Source organism: Rattus norvegicus, chromosome 1 (genome assembly GCF_021556685.1).
Source record: "Rattus norvegicus strain SHRSP/BbbUtx chromosome 1, alternate assembly SHRSP_T2T, whole genome shotgun sequence".
Classification (NCBI taxonomy): domain Eukaryota; kingdom Metazoa; phylum Chordata; class Mammalia; order Rodentia; family Muridae; genus Rattus; species Rattus norvegicus.
The window spans coordinates 167,130,554-167,147,811 of NC_141534.1; the positions used below are offsets into that span (position 1 = coordinate 167,130,554).

The 17,258-nt window shown below is 43.4% G+C and overlaps 1 long non-coding RNA gene across 1 annotated transcript in view; it reads right to left on the reverse strand.

Moving 5' to 3' along the window:
- The window catches only part of LOC100912071 (uncharacterized), a 55,613-nt gene that overhangs the window by 31,088 nt on the left and 7,267 nt on the right, over window positions 1–17,258 (reverse strand). The window lies entirely within an intron of this gene.

Below are 17,258 nucleotides of genomic sequence, written 5' to 3' on the forward strand. Positions count from 1 at the left end.
TGGATTAGATTCAAATTTTGAGAGAGAAACTACAGAGAGAGGAAGGAACTGGAAGGGGTGGTTGACTAGAAGCGGGGAGAGTCTTTCCAGATTCATAACCCAAACTCTGGCAAAGAAAGAGAACACCTATGGTGGAAGGAATACTGTGTATGATTTCAAAGCCCCACTTCTTATTCCAGGGCTGCCTTACATCTCTCGTGCATCTCTGGGGCTGTCTGTGCCTCTTGGTTTTAATCTGCGGCACTAAAACAAACACCCTTTACAGTTCTTCCATAGAGCAGCCCAGGATTTTTTTTTTTTTTTTTAAGACAGACAGAGTCTCCATGTAGCCCAGATGGGACTTGAACTTCTGATCTTCTTGTAGTGAGTTAACAGATATGTGCCACTATACCACACCAACAGTATAAGACTAGACAGCTTCTTTAAAATAAGATAGATAGATGATGGGAGGTGGGGAGAAGAATGAAAAGAATATTCTGTAAGATCAGAGTAATGTATGTCACATCACAACGTAACATTCTCAGCACAGCATTTTATCTAATGAGGTACCTGACCTAACAGGTATTGTGAGAGGTGGCATAGTCTGGGAATGAGGGACAGAAATATCTCTGCAGGGGAACTAATTTTGTGATCAAGATACACAGGCATTGAAACATGGCTCTGTCCTCTGTCTATACAGAGGTGCAGATGTGGAGAGGAGGATATTCTACTTGACAGTTGGTTATAAGGAGTCCGATATCGACAAGTGTGTGTGCCTGTAACGTGACGAAGACCTCTTAAAGAACATGAAACTGTTCTCATTTTACCAAACACACTCCAGTTTTCCCTCAGAAAAGCAAACCATATATACTCCCCTTTAAATCTGCATCTGGTGTTTATCCTCACCCAGGTAAGAATACTGGGAGTAGAAAGCATGCCATAGGTCCCCCAGGCTTAATGTTTTAAGATTTAAAAAACAAGAGGAGTCTATTCTCCCTTCTTTCTCCAACTCAGAAAAAAAAAACCCACAAAACAAAAGACTGCAGTCAAGAGCATGAAATAATTAGTAGCCAATCATGAAAAGGCCACACAGTCCTCAGGTTTCAGGTACTCGGCCTTCCAGGAGAGGCCCTCCCAGAGTGGATCAGGTGTGCTCCTTATTTGAATTAAACATCATTGAGGTCTATAGTTGAAAACACAAACTCTTGATCTAGTCCTAGATAGACAAACCTGAAAGGGAGTCAAAGACCAGTAGGGAGAGAGTGATCTGGGCTCCATGGGAGACCAGACTGGAGAGATGGGAGGAGGGATTGTGGTGTCAATGGGGGACACTGGAGCAGCCCCAGGAGGGCTGTGTCCTGGTCAATAAGTAATGGCAGGTTGGTCAACTCACCTACTTCCTAGACATGCCTGGGGCCTACAGGTCGCAGTCTGCAAACTCACACCGGCTCTTGGATCTCAATCTCATTTCCTTTGGAAGGAAGAGTGAACAAGCACACAGCTGTGCTGGCTACAGGCCGCACACTCTGAGGACGTACTGAGCACAACACAGTTGCAGCAGACTTTTACACCTACTTTTTCTTTTTATCTTATTTTATGTGTGTGAGTGTTTTTTCCCATGCATGTCTGTGCACAACGTGTGTGGGGGGCACGGTTTCCAGAAGAGGTCATCATATCCCTTGGGTCTGGAGTTACAATGATTGTGAGACATCATGTGGGTGCTGGGATCCAAACATAGACCTCTGGGAAGGGCAGCCAGCATTCTTAACTCCAGCCCCAGATTCATACATTAAAAAACAAAACACAAAACAATTTAGATAGCTGGACTGCAAGGATTTTGAGGAGCAGCAGTGTTCCTAATATGAGCCCTTTCCCATTACTTCAGTGCTCTCTCCCAAACTTGCATCAAAAGGATTCTACTATAACTTCCTATAAATTGCCTGTGTACTAGTGTGTTGCACTCGATAGATTGAGAGCATTGGTTAAACTATTCCATTCAACACTACCTAAAATGGCATCTGGCCCTAGCACAGACACAATGGTATTTTGGTGACTAGATGAGAAAAACATTCTCAGTACTGGAGTGGACCAAGAACTCTGTTTCATGGGGACAGTAATAGCCACATCTTGTGTTCAGGACCTTGCTTTTCCCACTGTGTGACTTTGGACTCCAGTAATTTGAAGTTTATTTTTTTTATATATATTTATTTCCTTTGAGCATGGGTGGGGTATACACAAGCCAGGGCACCTGTGTGGAAGTTAGAAGATAACTTTGCAGAATCAGTTCTCTCCCTCCTGCCAATGCGCTCCAGGGATGGAAGTCGGGTCATTGAGCTCACAAGGAGGGTGTGCCACCTAACGAGCCATCCTGTCCCCAGTATTCTGGATATACAATAGAAATAACTCTGCCCTGTCTACCTCAGAAGGTGCCATGAGAAGCACCTCAGAGGAGCCACCAGATCCGCAGCAGAAAATAAAAGACTTCTGGTTCAGGCAGTGCTTTGGGGATGAGGTGTTAGAGTCAAAAACTTCAAAATGTGAAACAGCTTTCACACCAGCAAGGCAGGTGTTGTACCTGGAAATACATCAGTTTCACAAGGTAAAGATCATTGTTGTTGTTTGTTTTGAGGTAAGAGCCTCATATAGCCCAGGCTGGATCAGGATGGCTTGAACTCCTGATCCTCCTACCTTGATTCCTGAGGACTGGGGCTATGGATGTGTACCAGCCTCAATTGTATTCTTCCTTGTGCCTTGTCCTCACATGTCTGCCCACTGTCATCACACCTCCCAGTTTTTTCCGAGCCTCAGCCTGCAGTCATGGACTGACTTCTTCAGCACAGAAAGGGACATGACTACCAGCAGCTTCTGGTTTTGTCTTGAAGTTTTGCCATCCGAGAGAGACTGGCCCTTTCATTTCCAACGGACAAAGTCTCTCTTCCTCATGGTTTGATGTGTCCCTCCTCTTGCCAAGGGTGAGGAATGACAGGATTAGTGTGAGGGGATTGATGTTGTAAGTGAAGGTGGGGGTACTACTAGAAGCACAAACGATGGGTGGGCATTATGCTGACATGATTAATGTTCACTGCAGTATTCTGAAGATCATTCTCCAGCTGCTCACTGAAATAGCACCACTTAACAATCAACCGTCTCGGTTTGGGCCCTGCTTCTACATGATCTGCGTGATCATCCCCTCCTCTTCTCTGCCCCACCATATCTTTTCAGAGTTCCCTAGGACAGAAGGGCAGAAGGCAGAGAGGGAACCATGAAATCACACCATCCTCCTTTGCAAGCCTTCACTAAGGTTCGAGCCATACATCTAGAAAAGGGCTCCTGTTCTAGATTGGTAGCTAGAGAATTCCTATGCTTAACATCAGATACTGAAATCCTCTGGGCTTTGGTCAGTCTGTGGCTCACATGCCAATGTTGCCGATCCCGTAGGCCTAGGCTTGTGAACCGTAGGCCTAGGCTGTTCAATGCTGTGCAGCTGCTTGCTTTGATACCCGGGCCATGGCAGCCCTTTTCTTGACTTCTTTCTAACAGTTCAACCCACACAGCTTACAGTTGGAGAGACTAGAGTCTCTAAAAGGGAAATTCGTATTCCAAATCGCAAAATAAAAAGGAGCTTGTGGCTAAGCCAAGATCAGATGCTACATTACAGGGAACCCGATTTTCCCACCATCCTTCCCTTTGTTCTGTGCGTCTGTGAACTGAGGGATGAACACTCCCTTAACCTCACAGCTTCCCATCCCTTTGTCTCTCTGGGTCATTTCACAGTGTTACTGTTCATTCACCCTGGGCCTCTGGATCACTAGTCTTTGTCTTACTTTCTGTTGACAGGAATGAAATTCCAATACCAGAGGCACTGTCCTACTTCTGTGGAGTTAACGATCACCATTACTCTGTGGCAAGGGCTCACTATGAGCTAGTTTTGACTTGTAAATAATTTCAGGCACAATCCTGACTAACTCCTACTTACTTCTCAGATACTGTACAGTATTTTATTTCAGGAGGAAACAGTCTGGTTCCTCAGTTAGAGCCAAGTGTACTTCTTGTAAATAAGTCTGCCCTGTACACCCCCAACGAGAAAGTCTCATGCTGTATTGATTACTGTCCACTTGCTTTGTCTCTTTTCTTCGCATTGCTGAAATTTCTATTTCCTCTTACCACTATTTCCTCCAGGGCCAGCAAAGAGCCCAGCACATGACAAACATTGCAGAACTATTCGTTGAATGAAAGACAAGGTCTTTGACTCCCTGACTTTTGATTATTTACAGTGGTACTCGAATAACAATAAGAATGTGACATATTTTATAAATGAACGTATAATGTAAGCATCAAAGACTTTTTTTTTTGGTTCTTTTTTTTCGGAGCTGGGGACCGAACCCAGGGCCTTGCGCTTCCTAGGCAAGCGCTCTACCACTGAGCTAAATCCCCAACCCCAAGACTTTTTATCCTAAAAGCACTTCTCTGCGTCTGACACAAGGATGAAAGAAAATATTGTGGTGTATGGAGGGAAGGGAGCCATGAATGGCTGAAGTCCTGAGTGAATGTGTACCTGTAGACATGGGCACTGCCATGTTAAGGACTCCAAAGCCTCAGTCCCATGAAGGAATGGCAAAACCTTCCCCTTCGGGTGCAGCTCAGAGGGAAATGGCAAAGCCTTCCTTTGACCCAAATACTGATAGTGTGTGTGTGTGTGTGTGTGTGTGTGTGTGTGTGTGTGTGTGTAGAGAAAATGTCCACCACTGCATTTTCTCTCTGACCACCACCATGTTTATAGCCTGAAGAATTCTCACCTGCAGAAACTGCTCCCATCCAGATTAGCTAAACCTGTCTCCTCAATCCAGATGTACACCATAATCCTGCCTCCTTGTCTACCGGTCATAGCCAGCCTCCTTATTCAGCTGGTGTAATAGCCCTGCCTCCCTGTTTGACTCTATATAACAAGCATGCTTTCAGAGTGCTTTGGCTTCTCCGGCAGCTGACCTAGTTTCTGTGTGCCCATGTGTCCATCTGTCTGTCTTTCCTTTATTCCCTCACCCCACTCGGGCAGAGTCTGCACATGGCAGTCTACGCACAAGTTTCCCCACACTGTTACATATTCGTAAGATTTGTGCTCCTGCCACAAGTAAGCATCATCGGAAGAAATGAACGGTGTCTTGGGATGTTACTTCTTCTCTAGGAGGCTTGATTATCTACCTGCTCTTTTTTTTTTTTTATTTCATGTATGTGGGTACATTGCCACTGTCTTCAGACACCAGAAGAGGGCATCGGATCCCATGACAGATGGTTATGAGCCACCATGTAGTTGCTGGGAATTGAACTCAGGACCTCTGGAAGAGCAGTCAGTGCTCTTAACCACCGAGCCATCTCCAGCCCTCTATCTACCTGCTCTTGTCCTCTCTATGTCTTGAGCAACTGTCAGCCTCCATGCTAAGTTTTACTTGTATTACCTCATCTATAACCAATCTTTGTGGAAGCTGCTGCTGTTGTTTCTCTTTTGAGACAAGGCTTCTCTGTGTACCCCTGACTTGCCCATAGTCACAGAGCTACCGAGTGCTGGGTTAGGGCTCAAACCTGGCTCCTTCTCTGAGTCACTATGCTGCATGACTCCTCTTTTGACTACTATTCCTAGAAAAACCCTTTACCTTGCTTGGGCCAGCCTACTGCTTTCCAGACATATCTTGGGACTTTTCCATGTCATGACTATTTTATCAAGAATTCAAGGAGCCAGGTATGGTGCTGTATATCTCTAACCCCAGAATTTGGGAGGCATGCAGATCCCAGTGAGTTTATGGTCCATAGATTGAGTTCCAGGCCAGTCAGGACTATACAGTAAGACTCTATCTAGGAAAAAAAAGAAAGAAAAGAATTTTAAAGGAGACTTAACTACCTTATCACATTTCTCATATACGTAATGTTTTTCCAGCTATATGTGTGTGCACCATATGCATGCCTAGTGCCAGAAGAGGGAATCAGATCTCCTGGAACTGGAGTCAAAGATGGCTGTGAGCCCTCATATGGGTGCTGAGAACCGAACCTGGGCAAGAAGTGCTTTCTCTTTAGAATTACAGGATCCAAGCTTGTTTACTGGTTCTGAAGCTGTAGATGGAAATGTACTTACCCTGTAATTGTTTGGTTCTATGGGATAAGGCATTGTGTAAGAATAATGGGAGCTGCTAGGTACTCAAAACATGCTAATAAAAACCTGTGTGTGTGTGTGTGTGTGTGTGTGTGTGTGTGTGTGTGTGTGTGTGTGTGTGTAGGCTGGGTCCCTTCCTTTCCTTACTCATTGATCAACTGAAGAATGGCCCAGAGCTAAGGGAGAAGTATTTGGAAAATGTCCCAGAGAGAATTACCACAGCCTTAGACTCTGGGATTATCTGGTGCAACTTGCAGCTGTGTACAGCCACAGGGAGGAAGCATCATTATCCATGTTTCCTCTTTATCCTGATTACTGAAAGATTATTTTTATTAAATTAAAACTGCTTAGCATTTTCTTAAGTGGAGTATTCCTCTCCAGGTGACATCAAAATTCAAACATGCCCCAAGCTCTCTACAGTCTCTTACAACCTTCCTATTATTTTTCAAGACCTTTATCCTTATTGTAGCCAGCTGATAGAAGTCTTCACTTTGGTAGGTGTGTGTACAATGTCTTAAAGATAGCATGATAAATGTTGCAACCTGTAGTTGCACAGAAGCCCAATATACCTGTGATGAGCCACACTGATGGTTTGTGTCGAGAACCAAAAGGTACTCACCACAAGTACTTACAGAATACCTTTTGCCTAACCTTATTAGAATGACTGTGCTCTTGGCTCTTTGCCAGGGGAGTGGAGACAAGCTTCAAGCCTCTGTACCTCCTCTGACTCTTAGCAGCTCAAAGGGAAATCCTTTAAGAAAAAGCGAAGAGGCAAACACCTTAGGGAGGTTGTTAGCAATCTAGTATTTTCAAACCAGCTGGGAGTGTTTAATTTGTTCACTAAAAAGAGCAAAACTGTCTCCAGAGTATGGTCACAACAATACTGCTGTGTCTACAGTCATCAATACTGTACCAACCACTTAAAATCTAAAGTTTTCTTAGCACAGTAAAATAAGGGCGCGGGGAAGAGCATCTGAGGGTGAGGGAGATAGTCCAGTCAGTAAGGTGCCTACTAGCCAAGGATGCGGATATGGGTTTCTTTCCCAGAGCCTCAATAAAAAGGCTGGGCACGCTGGCTCATGTCTGTACTCAGTCCTAGTGAGGCATAGCTCGGCAGACCATTGGGGTTTGTCGTCTGGCCAGTCAGCCTTGCTTACTTGGTGAGCTTCAGGTCAATAGGAGACTCTGTTTTAAAAGTCAAGGTGAACAGCTCCTGAAGAACAGCTACCGAGATTTTCCTCTGACCTCCACACATGCACCTGCACACATGAGCACCTGTGCATACATGAGCACACACATACACACATGCATATGCACATGCACACAGATGCACACAGATACACACACAGATGCACACATGCACACGTAAACCAACAAAGATCATTTTCACTTATGTTATCCTTTGTAGTTTACAAAATGTTTTCTCGTCTCCACCTCACTTGAGCTTCCCAGTAGTTTTGCCAGGTAGACAAATAGCATTAGCACTAATTTTGCAGACGCTAAATGGTAACTGAGTTCAGTTTCACAAAAATAGCTTTCAGTAACCAGAATTATACACATGTCCAGGATCACACAGATAATCAGGGCAGAGCTATGATTAGTCCCATGATCCTCCTAGAGAGGAAGGAAAAGTTACATAACTCGTTTAGGCAGGAAACAACCTGCTGGCTTATGTAACTGGTGAGCTATACAAGACAGGGTCATCTCCCTAACATCCATTCCGCTTCCTGTTGGTAGTTCTCTGATTTTTATTATCATCCTCCCAGCTATGTGCCCCCAGGTGCTTCTGGAGACAGTAACTTCACCCCTAACCAGAGCTCCAGAGCTTATGGCTCAGACTTATATTAGTTAGCGCAATTCTACTTCCTTGTCTTGTCTATTTGCTCAAGGATGGGCATGTGGTGTGATCTATGCCAAAGAAAATCAAGGGAAGTTTTGTCAAGGGTGCTTGGAAAGACCATCCAGACAGAGCACCTGGAAATAAATATTTTTTCCCACTAAATGTACAACTGCTTTTTTATACCTTGTGTGGTGGTTTGAATAGCGTTGTCCCCTATAGACTTATGTGTTTGAAAGCCTGGTTCATGGGAAGTGGAGCTATTAGAAGTGTGGCCTTGTTGAAGGAAGTGTGTCACTTTGAGGGTGGACTTTGAAGTCTGCTCTAGTGTAGAGACCCTCCTCCTGGCTGTCTTTGGAACAAGATGCAGAGTTCTCTTGGCTCTTCTAGTACCGTGTCTACCTGGAGTCTGCCATGTTTTCCACCATGATCATAATGGACTGAACCTTTGAAACTGTAAGCCAGCCCCACTTAAAGGTTTTACATATAAGAGTTGCCTTGGTCATGGTGTCTCTTCATAGCAATAAAACCCTAACTAAGACACCTTGATAGAAAACACCCTTACAGTGATGTCTTTGATGACACTAACTGAGTGAACTCTGAAGTCAGCCTGTCTCTGGAGCTCTGCAGGCTTCTTTTCCTTCAGACTCCCAGTGGGGTTGGAGGGAAGGAAGTCTGGGGATGAGTTCTGCACAGATCAATGGGCTCTGACAATGACATCCAAAACCCTATTCACCATCTCAGGAGCTAGTCATAGTCTATCTTACGCAGTTTTATATGGCACAGGTTTCCATCAAGTAACAGAAAACACAACACAAACATTAATGGGCCTCCTGTAACCTGCCTGTATGCCACAGAGTATACAGTTCACAGTAATAAAATGATGCCATAATCTAATGGTAACTCCATAGAGTGGAAGGGAAAGGTTGCAGACCAGATCCCTGGGGACTGGCATTGGGTCCCCTTGATAACGGACTTGTTTACTCTTCCTATCTTACTCTTGTTATTGTCCTCAACCTTTTTTATTATCTGCAGGATTTTGACAATCTGCCACTTCAGAATATTGATGTGAGTCTCAATAGGAAAGAGAAGCCTTCCAGATTGGATTATATGGGGGAGAGTAAGGGTGAAAATACCATAAAGATCAAGACAGTGTCCTAAGGTTAGAAAGAGCTTGGTGGGGAGATGTGACCACTCATGAACCTGAGGGGATGAAGGATGAGGAGTAGCTGAAACTACAGATGGACAAGGCTGTGTAAGGAGGGTCCCCAGACACAGGATAAATGAGATGACAAGCCAGCCCCTGCAAACACCTCACTCCCGATATTGCTGGTGTTCACCGTGGCTCCAACACCACTGAATGCCTGAAGGGAAGGAAGCCTGTGAGGAATTCTATACTGGCCAACCTTCTGAGGCACAGAATGGGCTGGAGGATGGGCATAAAGGTGCAAGTGGAGGGCAGCCAGTACACTAAAGACTGGCAACGTCTGTAAAACAGGAGCATTTCTTTTTCAGAACAATTGAAGTTATCAACCCATGAAAGGGTTCTGGCCCTATCCAGAGCAGTGAATCACTTTTTAGTCCCACTGTATACACATATAAGCAACTCCTTACTCTCAACAAATAGTCTATAGGATTGATCTGTGCAGTCTGCCGCATGGAGGTTTACTATAACACACGGATGTCATCAAAGAACAGGCTGAGTATTTAGATATTACCTAGTTTTCCACGGACCCTTTTAACCACAAGTAGGGCTACCAAAAAGCCTAAGAGGCCGACTGGGCAGTGTTACAATGTACACATTTGATTTTTTTAAAAATTAAATTATAAGTGTTTTATATTTATTGTAATAAACATTAGATTCTATAGTTATTTTACTAGTTCCTAAATGAAAATGGAACACTTGAGTATTATAGTGCAGAACCCTTGGAGATGCAATTTCCCTTCTTTTCTGGAGATTCTCTGTGGCTAATTGTGGAGAACTGTAGCCATCTGTTCATTCAGTGGCATTTTCGAGCTATTTTTTGCAGACGATATTCATTACTATGTATGGTCAATGAAGCCTCTGCTTGGTTACTTCAGTGCTTGACGTAACAGGGAGGTCCTTAGATGCCTGTAGCCAAATGGAAAGAAACGAAGCACCCAAAGCACCCTTCTCCCATCTAAACTAAAAGACAAACACTCGGGGCAGCCAAGGGCAGCCTCGTAACATTTCGAAGCAAGGTCTTCCTTACTTTGCCAAGGCTAGTCTCCTCCATCTCATGGTCCTGATGCCTCTACTTCTCAGGTTACTGGGACTGTACTTTCTGTATTTTGCCCCACTGCTCTGGCCCATTCACAATTTTAAAAATACAAATTAAAATGAAAAACTTTTTTGAAAGGTTGGTTTTTAATGTTATATAAATGTGTGCCTATGTGGTAGCAGGGAGAGGGGGGAGCTGCACACCTGAGCGTGGGTGCCCACAGAGTTCAGAGACATCTGATCCCCTCCGGAGCAAAAGTAAAAGGTGGTTGTGAGCGACCTGATTGTGGGTGTTTGGGACTGAATTCGGATCATCTGCAAGAACTATACATGTTTTTAACCAGCCGAGCTCTATCTCTAGCCCCATTAACAAACATTTGATAACAAACTGTACTGGTCAAGATTGAGGTGGGAGGAGGGATGAGTTACTGACAGGAGCCCAGAGACACCAGTCTTTACAGGTAATTAATTATGAAGCTCACACTCATTTGAGCGAAATAGGGATACATGGGAGGAAAAAGCCTTGGCGAAGGGGAGATAAGATGGGGAGACAAGGATGGACTTTACTGTGTTTACAGAAGTCTCCTTCCTCTCAATTGTCTTGCAATAAAAACCTTGCCTATTAGTTCCAGGGTCTGCCTCCTTTCTGTCTACTTCCCACCTCCTCCATATGGTACAAAATATTTTTAAATTATCAAACACCATATGGTATGGTTTTTTAAAAATGTCTTACAATGTATAGTGTACAGATTTGCCTTGGACATATCAGATGTTTAGTCAATAAGTGAGTTTCTATGAAAGGCAGCATGTAGATTATGTAACCAGGATTTCTGCAAAACACAACAGATGGGCTATGGGGGAGAGGACAGGGCAACAGATGACCCAGTCACCGCTCTAAGATGTTAAGTATTTTGCATATTTAGTTGCAACGAAAGTGAGTCTTCATGACTGATTCAGCAAATATAAAATAATTTCAAATAGGCCATAATATAGTAAAAAGAAACAATGAAATGTCATGGAGACGGTCTGACATGCAGATCCACTTTTGTTTGACTAAATGAAAATAAAGTATTAATATGTAAAACCATCAACACAGTAAAAGTATATTGAATTATTATCTAAATAAGAATACCATAGAATCAAAAAGTACTCATTGGTTTTGTGTGTGTGTGTGTGTGTGTGTGTGTGTGTGTGTGCCCTAAATTTAGTTATTGAAGCTGCTTCTAGTTGAAATGCATTCAGTCTTTTTGAAATAAAGCATCTCCATGGCTACTGTTATAAATTGGAACCCAACACCCTTTCCTTAGTCATAAAACAGCTTCTTTTGTGAATCCTTGCAATTCAAGCATTATGAAGGCAGCTTACGGAACAGTCAAATGAAAACCTGAGAACAAGTAGAAAAGAGTAAAAGTCAAGGATCACAACACTCAAATCACACGCTGCTGGAGTCGCGGGATGCACTTTCCAAGGGCTCCACATCGCCACACTTCCTTTCTGCCAATCTGAGATTAGGGAAATAAAGGGAAATGAGACAAAAGGGCAGATTTATAATAAATAAGTGACATAATCAGCCAGTGAGTCATGGGGGAACAGTTCCTGAGCCCCAGTGAGGCAGCAGCAGCTTTGAGTAGGAGAAATTTCCAGTTCTTTTTTTCAGGGACCAAGTATGTTGCTATCCCTCCACTTAAGTCAGTACTGCAATCAGTAAAATGTAACCAAAAACGTATGTTTGTAAACTACAGGATAGCAAGAAGGCTCAGTGAGCAAGTGTCGGTTACCTCCCAACAACCTGAGTTCCATCCCTGAGACTCACATGGACAGTGAGAACCGACTCACAAGAGTCTTCCGGCCTCACAGCTCTCCTCTTCCACAAGTAAAAAAGAATTAAAAAAAAATAAAAATAGTTTTCAAAATGTAAAATGAAGGCTGGATCTTCCTCTGTGATGGGTACAAGCCAGAATTAATTCTAAAACTGTACGTGTGGCAGTGGGACCCCAGGAGGTGGCTGTGCCCAAGGCAGAACAGGCCATAATAAACTAAGTGGGTATTTCATCTGTCTGTATGTCTGTGTGAGGGTGTCAGATCTCCCTTGGACAGTCACAGACAGTTGGAAGCTGTGAATTGAACTTAGCATCCTCTGGAAGAGCAGCCAGTGCTCTTAACCACTGAGCCATGTCCCCAGACCCACCCAGCATAGCCCTCTTCTAAGGGAGTCTCGGCTTGGCAGTTACTACTTATCTCCAGGGCTGTAGGAGTTAACCTAGCTTAATACTCCATGACTGCTCTGCAACTTGGAGACTGCAGCATCCCTTCCAGGAGCACAAATCCTGAAGCAGTCATGTCCCTGCATTTGAGATACTCTGATGACAGGGAGCAGGCTATGAGGACGGATGACTGAGCCCCACCACTCCCCTTCAGCAGACTAAAGACACCAAAACAGTGGTGCAGGGAAAAACAACAATGTGGCCACACACAACTTGCCTGCTCCACCAAGCACTACTAGGTTCTCGGTGTTGTGTTATATTTCTTAGCACAATGGCTGTCTTTTCTACTTCTCTGCAAAATAATGTGAAATGCTTAGCCCAGACACATCCACATAGACCCCCAGCTCTCACTGTTTCCTTATCTAAAACCACTTTCTACACCTGTACCCAAACCTTCCTCGATTAGTCCAGTATTCAAAACAGTCTCTTCTCCCTAAGACCTCTAGTTCCCATGGTAACCAAAAGACACGTACAAAGGGTGGGGGAGAGGGAGGAGACATGGCAAGGCAAGCTATAGAATCTGAGCTATCCCCAGCCGACTTGCTGGGACTCTATCCCCTTTCATCTTGAATACATGTAATAAATAAACCATAATCTTAGGTTTTAACGATTTAATACTTTGGTTTACAAGGGGAGGAAGGGAACTGGCTCGACCAGTTTTAAAAGGCGAATTGCCAAGTTTTAGGGTCATTTGTTTCCACCGCTTCAGGTTTTTAAAGATTTCATGAAAAACATTTCCGTAATGACTCGTGAAAGTTTTAAAGAAAATGTCAAATCACTCCAGACAAACATCACATTTTTTTTCCGACCACAGAGAATACTTTAAATGAAAGTAGGTAGTCCACAGAACCATCTTGGCTTACTCTGCCCTGACTGAGATCAAACATCGAAATCATTTCTCCAAGCGTTCAGTAGGCACATGGCATAGGAATGGGCTATTCTTGGGACAGTGTTTATGGCAGTAATTTGATACTTCATGAGGCCAAATTATTATTTCCTCTGATGTCAGCTCTAGGTACTCAACCATGAGAATTAAGTGCCTGCTACCCTTTTCATGAACTCATTTCCTCTTTAGTCTCCTGGGGATAGTATATGAAGCTTTTGTGCCTTCCCTAGGGTTCTTCCCTTTGCTTTTGCAGTAATGGAGACGAAATCCACATTAGCTAAGTACCCTACCACTGAGCTACACCCATGGCCCCTTTTTATTTTGAGACTACATCTTACCATGTTGCCCAAGCTGGCATTGAATTTGTAATCTTCCTGCTACAGCTAGAAAATAGTGAAGATTGCCGTCATTTCATCCCGCCTGGTATTTTGATGCTGCTGTGAATTCAAGAACTTAGGGGAGTATGGCCTCTCTGTCTCTAACTCTGCCTTTCTCTCCTCTATATTGCTTCATCCCTAGACCTTAACGGATGCCATGGGAGTGTTTGCAGACACCATTTGCTCATTTTCCCATGCCGTCGGAACTCCATATTTACATAGGTTCCATCTTCCTGCCTACAGCTCCCTGGGCCAGCACGCCAGGAAGGAACCCAGTTTAATCTAAAGCACTCATGTGGCCTCACGCACCTTGCCGAGAAGTCATTGTGCAGGTGTATACGTTTGCCAAGGGCTTCTGAAAAAAGTTTTTCAGGTTAACAAAAACCACACATCATTCTCTTCTGCCCTTGGAAACGTTTAGGGTCAGAAATGATGCCTGAAATGGCGTAGCTTCTTGTCCTTATGAGAATAGAGATGACAGAGTCTGAGCCGCTGACTAAACTAATCCTGGAGTGGGCTCAGTGCAAGACTTCTCGTTCCTGGAAATATTGTGCGCCCACTCCTAAGGATATAAGCCACTCAAGTATGTTTTGTTGTTTGTTGCGAAGACAGCCTAAAACAATTTCTCATAGATGGCTAAGGTTTTCCATCTAGTGTGTAACAAACAAAATCGGTAGAGATGATTAACGCCAGAATAAAACTAATAACTAAAATTAAACAAGAATCACCGAAGTAATCTAATCTGAGAGGCTCAGCCAGCTGAGTTCCCTGGGAATCAGTCACTAGGCAGGCTGGCCCATTTCCCCTGGAGCCCAAGGACTCATGGGAAAACAGTTTAAAGGGGGGGCCTTCAAACAGTTTAAAGGGCATGAACCTTTTGCTTGTCACATTCTTGCCTACAGTGGCTACATGATGTCAAAGGTGACATCATCTTCTGACCGTGAGAATAGGAGCAACATGACAGATAGAGCCAGAAGAAAACAGGCTTACTTAGGACCTCTCTTAGCGTCTACACACAGTCTGCCTCTGCAGGGACTTCTTGTGTAGTTTGAAAAAGGAAAACACACCTCTTTTGGGTATCCCACTTAGGTTAGGTTTTGGTTTTGGTCAGATCCAGCTGAATGCAGCTAGAGATGACAAACAGACTCATTAACTGATGATTTTAACTAAAAGATGGATAGAAAAGGCAAGGGTGAAACCCATGAGGATGGAGAGATAGCTCAGTCAGTAAGGCGCTTGCTACATAAGCGTGAAGACCATCTCCAGTGTGCGTGTAAAGGCCAGATGTGCAGTGTGCAACTGTAGTACCTGCACTGGGGAGGGAGAGGCAGGAAAATCCACAGATCCTGTCTGCCATCCTGTCTGGCTAAACCAGTGAGCTCCGGGTTCAGTGAAAGACTCTGCCTCAAAACATGAAGTGGAAAATGGTAGAGGAAAACAACTAATGTCAACCTCTGGCCTCCACATGCACCCGGACCCCCACACCACACACATGCACATGAAGAAACACATATACACAAAAAGAGAAACTCCTAACTTTATAAGATATTGTATAATATGTATGGACCTATAATTAATAATGCACTTTATGAACGCATATAACTTGTTCAAACTTGTAATTTTGTACATGTGTATACTTAATAGCTTTACGAACTTATAATTATGTGTGTAACTTATTGGTTTACATAGACATTTTCGAACAACAAAATCAACAGGAAATTATAGCTCTTTAGTCTTCACTTTAACAGTAATCCATAGGTTTTTTTTTTCTTCCTTCTGTTAAAAAGTTAGCCATTTATCCAAGATATATCAGACTGAGGATGAGAAACTATCAACATAAAATCAGTCTCTAAGAAGAGTCTCCAGTCTCCGGCAGATTCAGTTTCCCTTTGTGTACGTGCACCACACTATGCACACATTATATTAGAAACTGGATCTTGGACTGGAGAGATGGCTCAGCGGTTAAGAGCTCTGACTGCTCTTCCAGAGGTCCTGAGTTCAATTCCCAGCAACCACATGGTGCAACCATCTGTAATGGGATCTGATGCCTTATTCTGGTGTGTCTGAAGACAGCTACAGTGTACTCAGATACATGAAATAAATAATATAAAAAAAGAAGCTGGATCTTATATTTCATTAGAAAATGAACCATTGTTAGGGCAAGAAAACTAACCTCAAATGTATTTAAAGTTCAGACTGATACATACATTAAAATGCTCCAGGCGGAGAATGCTAGCGTAGCACTTAAAGAGGAAGATTATTTTAGAGCTTTCAAATACAGCAGACTTTTTGAACATTTTCTTCTTTCACTAACCACATTTTATTTACTGGTGGTATTTAAAGTTGTCATGAAATCAAGCTAGCAAGTGCCACTTGTCAGGGGCAAGTAATCCATGTGATAAGAAGGGACCCTTTGGTTTGTGCATCACTGTTTCTATTGGATTGAAGACTGTACGGCACAATATTGGGTGCACAGTATAAATAAAGCACGTGAATAATCAAAGAGAATTGGGGGTTTTCAGAAAGAACTGAGAAAGCTGATTTGAGAGATGGAGAGAGAGAGAAAGAGAGAGAGAGAAAGAGAGAGAGAGAGAGAGAGAGAGAGAGAGAGAGAGGTCTTGGTTATGGAGGATCTGTTTTTGTTATGTCTTTTTTTTATCTGCTTGTTTTCCCTTTCTCCTCATTCCAGCAAAAGCTCTGAGCTTCCTTGAGAAAAGGCTCCTCTTTCACTTTCCATCTACCTTAGAGGATCTTGCAGCTTGAGTCAGTCACACTACTTCCTGGCCGCTGTGCTGGGGGAGTGAGCACACATTGCAGAAGCAATTCTCTTTATTTTATGGTTGCTGGTTAGGATGGCACTTACTGGGGATGTGTGTCGTCAGCCATATGTGTCTGGTTCTGAGAGTTAAGTTGGGAAGGCTGAGGGGACGTGAGTAACACAGTTGGAGGATGTGGAAGACAGTACGTAAGTGCTGCAGCTAGTTCCAGCCCTGCAAATACCTTCAACTAAAGAAGCTTGGTGCTACATAAAAAATTAGTTAGAAGCCCATGTGACATGACATTTCCTCTATTAGCTGTTTTAAATGTATAGTTCAAGGCATTTAAGATACACTTGTACTGTGGTAGGAAACTCAAATTTCTGTTTAAGCTAAGGTGTTCGATTTTGTCCTTTACAATAAAAGATGTATTGTTCATCTCCATTGTTCATCTAGGCTAGAAAACAAAACCACTTACATATGCATAAAAAGTGAAAGCTGCACAATTTTGCCAAGAGAAATTAAGGAAAGTCTTTTCAAAACAGACACGTCATTTTTAAGAATTGGAAAATTCAGTGGTGTGTGTGTGTGTGTGTGTGTGTGTGTGTGTGTGTGTGTGTGTGTGATGCATATATGTGCATGTGTGTGTGGAGGCCAGAGGTTAATATCACTGAACCTGGAACTCACCAATTTAGACAAACTAGCTAGAGAGCCACCGGGGACCTTCTGTCTCACAGCCCTAGTAGGAGAATTGCAGGTGCATGTGTGCTTGGAT